Raw genomic sequence first — 8,057 nt, 5'->3', positions numbered from 1 at the left:
AGCATCTGCCTCTGAAGATCAATGATCCTGAAACCGGTCATAATGCTCCCTGTATTGTATTAACCAGCTCTAAAACGTACAATTTTAAAGAAGGCAGGATCTGGAAGACATGGGGACGTTTCCTTTGTTAATAGACGAATAGAGTATAAAAACAAGGAAGTTATGCCAAACAATTATAAAACACTTATGAGTTCTTAGCTAGAATGTTGCGTGGGGAACACGCTTCAGGGAAGAAGTCTAGCAGAATAGATTTACTAGAATACTGCCAGAGTTGGGGACCTCATTTATACGAAGAGACTGGAGAAGCTGGGATTTTTCTCCTTAGAATAGAAAATGTTAAGTGGCGATTTATGTCGCTAGTTCAAAATTATGAAGTGTTTTGATAGTGAAAAAGGAAAAAGCTTCAAAATATGACATTTAAAGTGACAGAATATCGTAAGGCACAGATGGGGGTCGAATCCATGATCTTCGGTTTACGAGACCGACGCCTTACCACTTGGCCACCGCGCCCTGATGCACTGTGTGACTGGCTTCGTATTGCTACCGAATCCCACTTCATTTCAATTCGGTTGTATAAACACAGACGCACATGCAAAGACATAAAGTGGGATAATGGAATGGGCAAATGACCAGCCTCATTTATTTGAAACTATTATAAAACATTTCATAAAATCATACATACCGATGGAGAGTACTTGGTCCATCGTACTCTTGAACGAGCTATCCAATTATTCCCAGATCTTTCCACAACGCCCTGCAAATTGTGCCTCTTCAAGCATTTATCCAATTCCATTTTGAGGGTTACTAGTGAATCTGCAGTGCTACGGGTAAATAACAGGGTGGTGAGACGAGCTGAAGGTCAGCACGGGCTCAACGGGCCGAACTGCCTTCTTCCACGCTGAAACAATTCTTTGAATCGATGACTCCATGATTCACCACCTTTTCAGCAGTGCATTGCAGATCAAAGCTTAAAAAAAAACATTTCTCCTTCACTTTCATCTGTTTCCTCTGTTGTCCTCTGGATGTTGCCAGGACTGGATAGTTTTGGTTATGGAGAAAGATTGGGGTTGTTTTCTTCGGAACAGATGAGGATAAAGGGTGACATAATTGCCGTGTATAACATTATGCGGGGCCGAGATAGTGTGCATAAGAAACACCTGTACCCCTGAGCAGAGAGGTCAATAACCAGGGGGCATAGATTTAAAGTAATTGATAAAAGGATTACACGAGAGTCGAGGAGAAATGTTTTCGCCCAGAATGAATTTGGGTCTGGAACTCACTGACTGAAAAGTTAGTGGAGACACAATCCCTCAACACATTTAAGTAGTATTTGTATATGGATTGAATCGCCCTAATCTGCAACGCGACAGATCAAAAGCTGGGAAGTGCGATTAGGCTTAATAGCTCTTTTGATTGGCGGAAATAGGATGGGCCGAATGCTCTCCTTCCCTGACGCAAACTTCTCCGATTCTATGATTCTATGAGGTGGGGAATGCTCTTTTGTTTCCTGCACATATCTGTTTCCCACCATCGATGGGATGTTGCTGTGTGGTAATTGGCTGCCGTGACTACACTTCAAGAAGTACTTCATTTTTTTAAAGCACGTTTTAATAAAAATATTAATTCAGTGCATGTGGGCGTAGCTAGCAAGGCTGACATGTATTGCCCAACCCTAATTGCGTTTGAGAAGATAGTGATGAACAAACTTCGTCTACCACTGCAGTACTTGGATATGCACTTGATGGCTACGGTCCAAGAGCTAGAAATTAGATTTGGCAGCATACTATACAGTCCACCAGCAAGGACGTGATGGGCTAAATGGTTTCCTTCTGTGCTGTAAATTTCTATGGCTCTGTGGTTCAGTCACTGAGGTGATGGTACTACCAATGTACTGTTGCAGAAGGAGTACCAAGATTTTCACCGCACGATAATGGAAAGGTGATATATTTCCTGGTTCATTATCTGCAGAGTTGATACTCGAGTTGGAAAAATCAAACTTCAACGATCATGCCCACTTCTGATCTTATGATGAAGGGCAGGTCATTGATGAAGCAGATGATGATTAACTCCTGCAGCGTTATCCTGGGCTGAGATGATTGCCGTCGAACCACAACCATCTTCTTTTAGGCTAGGTATGTCTCCAGCAGTGGAGATTAACCACGCAATCATTTCAACGTTAGAAGCCTCCTTGATGAAACATTCGACCAAATACTGTTTTGATATCAAGGACAATAACTCTCGCCTCATTTTAGAATTACTCACTTTTGGCCATATTTGGACCAAGGCTGTAATGATGTCTGGAGGCTGGGGGTCCTGTCGACACTCAAACTGAGCAACGGCGGGCAATTGGGTCATTCTATGTTCGTGAAAGATGCTACAGGAATACAAGCTCGTGCATTTACTGTTTGAAAACAGCGCACAATGCATGATGTAGGATCACATGGTCATCGACCTGGAATCTTACTCCCACCTTCCTCTTCCCACAGACCCTAACCAGAGTTTCAAAGCATGGCGCGTTTTAAAACGCCAGTTTTAAAGAAATTGTTTCATTCTAAATTTCTTAAAGATTAAGAAGGCACAACAGGAAGACAGATATCCCAGTTTGCCGATGATGCAAATATTGGTGGTATGGTAAGTAGGGCAGTCGTTAGCGTATACTTATAAATATATATTGATAGATTAAACGAATGGACGATTCAGTGGCAGATAGATTCCAAACAGGTAATTGTGTGGTCACCAATTTTAGATCACAAAGTTTAGATCCGAGTCCTAATTAAATGGAGCACAGCTCGGAGGGATGGATTTCCAAAATGGTTTGCAGTCCAAGTGCCCATCCCGCTAACCTGCAGTAGCAAGTTACAAATATATTCGAAACAACTAATGGCATGTTAGGATTTATAACTAGGAGTTGGACTATAATGCAATGGAAGTTATTCTTCAACAGAACAGACATGTAGTTAGACTATATCTGGAGTACTCTAAGTTATAGAATATAATAGATTCATAGAAGTTTACAGCACAGAAGGAGGCAATTTGGCCCATCCTGTCTGTGCCACGGTTATTCAGCCTAATCCCACTTTCCAGCTCTAGGTCCATAACCCTGCACGTTACGGCACTTCAGGTGCACATCCAAATACTTTTTAAATGTGCTTAAGGTTTCTGCCTCTACCACTCTGTAGGCAGTGCATTTTAGACAACCACAGCTAACTGCATGTGGAAATTTCACATCACATCTCCTGTAAACCTTCTCCAATTACTTTAAATGTATGCCCGCCTGTTGTTGAGCCCTCTGCTATGGGAAATAAGCCGTTTCTATCATTATATCCAGTCCGTTTGTGGGCACGGCCCCTTAGAAATGATAGGGTGGATTGGAATGTGTACAGTTCTTTATAACCAGAATGTTACCGGGAGTTTAATTATGAGTAGAGATTACATAAACTAGGCCTGTACTCTCTGGAATATAGAAGGTTAAGTGGTGATTTGATTGAGGGTTTTAACATTTTAAAACAAATTGATAAGATAGATAGCGATAAAGCTTTTTTTTACCGTTCGTGGGGGAGTTTACGACAAGAGGATATAATGTTAAAATCAGAGGCAGGCCATTCGGCAGAGAAGTTAGGAAAATCTTCTTCACGCAATGGGTGATGGATTTATCTTCTACAAAAAGCAGGATATACTAGCTCAATTAAAAATGTTAATTTTAGGTTAATAGTTTTTGCTAGACACTGGTTAAAATGATGTGGAGCCAATGCAGATGGATGGAGTTACGATAGAGCTCAGCCAAGAATGAACACAAAGGCGAATAGGCACGAGGGGCGGAATGGCCTAATCCTGTTCCTGTGTTCAGTCAATTGGCAGAACATCTATTCTAAATAAAGGAACGTTGTCTTGAAGGGTTAATTAAAATATATTATTTGCAGAGATTATGGACCGCTTACACGCTTTCATAACAAACAAGCATTAAGTCTAATTGTCAAACCAGTTGGTTGAACATTTACCAGGAACAGAGACACATCAGTTGGATTTTAATTCCAACCCATTAACATCTCGGCCATCCTGGTCATGGGCACGCTGCAGTGCAGTGCTTGGAAATTCGGCAAATTGCTTGGAGACTCAAAATTTAGTTTTCAGCGCAGAGCAAACTTCACGTCTGCATACTATGCAAACGTGGGAGGATATATACCTTGTGTTTAACTGTGGGCGGTGAAAAGCTGTACCACAAAAGCACAGCACTAGGCAAATAACGCATTGTACTGATCGTCCGTAAGTTGACAACAAACCCCCGTGCTTTAACCCACAGAACATGTAATCTTCCCGTCAACACTGAACATCTTTGAATGAATAATGTTAAAATGCGCGTCAACCACCCAGTATCAGCAAGCTCAGATGGAATCTATATGGGTAGAGCTGCAGAACACCGAAGGGCAAAAAACGTTAGTGGGAGTTGTGTACAGACCTCCAAACAGTAGTAGTGATGTTGGGGAGGGCATCAAACATGTAATTAGGGGTGCGTGCAATAAAGGTGCAGCAGTTATAATGGGTGACTTTAATATGCACAGAGATTGGGCTAACCAAACTGGAAGCATTACGGCAGAGGAGGATTTCCTGGAGTGCATAAGGGATGGATTTTTAGACCAATATGTCGAGGAACCAACTAGGTGGGAGGCCATTTTAAACTGGGTGTTATGTAATGAGAGATGATTAATTAGCAATCTCGTTGTGCGAGGCCCCTTGGGGAAGAGTGACCATAATATGGTGGAAATCTGCATTGGTATGGAGAATGAAGCAGTTAATTCAGAGACCATGGTCCAGAACTTAAAGAAGGCTAACTTTGAAGGTATGAGGCGTGAATTGACTAGGATAGATTGGCGAATGATACTTAAATGGTTGACTGTGGATGGGCAATGGCAGACATTTAGAGACCGCATGGATGAACTACAACAATTGTACATTCCTGTCTGGCACAAAAATAAAAAAGGGAAGGTGGCTCAGCCGTGGCTATCAAGGGAAATCAGGGATAGTATTAAAGCCAAGGAAGTGGCATACAAATTGGCCAGAAATAGCAGCGAACCTGGGGACTGGGAGAAATTTAGAACTCAGCAGAGGAGGACAAAGGGTTTGATTAGGGCAGGGAAAATGGAGTATGAGAAGAAGCTTGCAGGGAACATTAAGACGGATTGCAAAAGTTTCTATAGATATGTAAAGAGAAAAAGGTTAGTAAAGACAAACATAGGTCCCCTGCAGTCAGAATCAGGGGAAGTCAAAACGGGGAAAAAAGAAATGGCGGACCAATTGAACAAATACTTTGGTTCGGTATTCACGAAGGAGGACACGAACAACCTTCCGGTTATAAAAGGGGTCGGGGGGTCTAGTAAGGAGGAGGAACTGAGGGAAATCCTTATTAGTCGGGAAATTGTGTTGGGGAAATTGATGGGATTGAAGGCCGATAAATCCCCAGGGCCTGATGGACTGCATCCCAGAGTACTTAAGGAGGTGGCCTTGGAAATAGTGGATGCGTTGACAGTCATTTTCCAACATTCCATTGATTCTGGATCAGTTCCTATAGAGTGGAGGGTAGCCAATGTAACCCCACTTTTTAAAAAAGGAGGGAGAGAGAAAACAGGAAATTATAGACACGTCAGCCTGACATCGGTAGTGGGTAAAATGATGGAATCAATTATTAAGGATGTCATAGCAGTACATTTGGAAAGAGGTGACATGATAGGTCCAAGTCAGCATGGATTTGTGAAAGGGAAATCATGCTTGACAAATCTTCTGGAATTTTTTGAGGATGTTTCCAGTAGAGTGGACAAGAGAGAACCAGTTGATGTGGTATATTTGGACTTTCAGAAGGCGTTCGACAAGGTCCCACACAAGAGATTGATGTGCAAAGTTAGAGCACATGGGATTGGGGGTAGTGTACTGACATGGATTGAGAACTGGTTGTCAGACAGGAAGCAAAGAGTAGGAGTAAATGGGTACTTTTCAGAATGGCAGGCAGTGACTAGTGGGGTACCGCAATGTTCTGTGCTGGGGCCCCAGCTGTTTACACTGTACATTAATGATTTAGATGAGGGGATTAAATGTAGTACCTGCAAATTTGCGGATGACACTAAGTTGGGTGGCAGTGTGAGCTGCGAGGAGGATGCTGTGAGGCTGCAGAGCGACTTGGATAGGTTAGGTGAGTGGGAAAATGCATGGCAGATGAAGTAAAAAGTGGATAAATGTGAGGTTATCCACTTTGGTGGTAAACACAGAGAGACAGACTTTTATCTGAATTGTGACAGATTCGGAAAAGGGGAGGTGCAACGAGACCTGGGTGTCATGGTACATCAGTCATTGAAGGTTGGCATGCAGGTACAGCAGGCGGTTAAGAAAGCAAATGGCATGTTGGCCTTCATAGCAAGGCGATTTGAGTATAGGGGAAGGGAGGTGTTGCTACAGTTGTACAGGGCATTGGTGAGGCCACACCTGGAGTATTGTGTACAGTTTTGGTTTCCTAACCTGAGGAAGGACATTCTTGCTATTGAGGGAGTGCAGCAAAGGTTCACCAGACTGATTCCTGGGATGGCGGGACTGACCTATCCAGAAAGACTGGATCAACTGGGCTTGTATTCACTGGAGTTCAGAAGAATGAGAGGGGAATTCATAGAAACATTTAAAATTCTGACGGGGTTAGACAGGTTAGATGCAGGAAGAATGTTCCCAATTTTGGGGGAGTCCAGAACCAGAGGTCACAGTCTAAGGATAAGGGGTAAGTCATTTAGGATCGAGATGCGGAGGAACTTCTTCACCCAGAGAGTGGTGAACCTGTGGAATTCTCCACCACAGAAAGTTGTTGAGGCCAATTCACCAAATATATTCAAAAAGGAGTAGGATGAGGTCCTTACTACTCGGGGGATCAAGGGGTATGGTAAGAAAGCAGGAGTGGGGTACTGAAGTTGAATGTTCAGCCATGAACTCATTGAATGGCGGTGCAGGCTAGAATGGCCGAATGGCCTACTCCTGCACCTATTTTCTATGTTTCTATGTTCTATGTTTCTATGAACCATCGCATAAAGAGAAAACTCATAAGTTATGGAGTAAACTGATGTGGGTTGCGATGGAGAGTGACAGAGAGAAAGTCATATTTGGACGGATAAACAGATCCCCAATGAGAAAAGCTTACAGAAATTAACTGCTGCTGAAATAGATACACAGCGAGAATGACACGTGGAAAGAAAGTCAGATTCAGAGAGAAATAGAATGAATCATAGAGAGGGAAAAAGAGAACCAGCACATTAAAGGTGAGAAAATCACTGCTGGCACGGGCGGAAATTAAATCCGTGAACTGAGGTTTACAGGTGAAAACACAAGATAACTGAGAGAGGATTGTAGCATCACAGAAGCATGGCTAGAGACACTTTCCCCAGAGCACGGCAAACTGTTCACCTTCAACTATTTACTCTATTTCCTTCGAGAGGTTGTCACCCATCAGCGTAAGAGTGTGCAGGTAGAGAGGGAGTGGGTGACCAGCAGACAGAATAGCAGTACTCTGCAGGTCGTGCACGAGGTCCCGAGTCCATCTCACTCGTCAACAGACATTAGCTTCTGAGTACCGGTGTGGAGATAGTGTCTCTGGGGAGCGCAGCCAGCTCCAAATCCACGGCACCGCAGGTGGCTCAGCTGCACAGGGGAGGAGGGAGAAGAATGGCAGAGCTATAATGGTAGGAGCTTCAATAGTCAGGGGAGCAGACAGGCGTTTCTGCAGCCGCAGCCGTGACACCAGAATGATATGTTGACTCCCTGGAGCCAGGGTCAAGGATGTCACCGAGCGGCTGCAGGGCATTTTGATGGAGGAATGTGATCAGTCAGAGTTCATTGTCCATACTGTTACCAATGACATAGCTAGAAAGAGAGATGAGGTCTTGCAGGCAGAATTTAAGGAGCTACGAGAGAGATAAAAAGCAGGACCTGAAAGGTAGTAATCTCAAGAATACTCCAGGTACCACGAACGAGTGAGTACAGAAATACGAGGACAGAGCACGTGAATGCATGGCAGGAGAGCTGGTGCAGGA

At 43.4% G+C, this 8,057-nt stretch overlaps 1 non-coding gene across 1 annotated transcript; it reads right to left on the bottom strand.

The window, feature by feature from the left end:
- Positions 1–438: 438 nt before the first annotated feature.
- Positions 439–510, bottom strand: trnat-cgu (transfer RNA threonine (anticodon CGU)). Its single transcript has one exon. It is a non-coding gene; the product is annotated as a tRNA-Thr (tRNA).
- Positions 511–8,057: the final 7,547 nt, after the last annotated feature.

This window comes from Pristiophorus japonicus, unplaced genomic scaffold (assembly GCF_044704955.1).
Source record: "Pristiophorus japonicus isolate sPriJap1 unplaced genomic scaffold, sPriJap1.hap1 HAP1_SCAFFOLD_37, whole genome shotgun sequence".
Classification (NCBI taxonomy): Eukaryota; Metazoa; Chordata; class Chondrichthyes; family Pristiophoridae; genus Pristiophorus; species Pristiophorus japonicus.
This window is presented reverse-complemented; position numbering and strand designations above follow the sequence as displayed.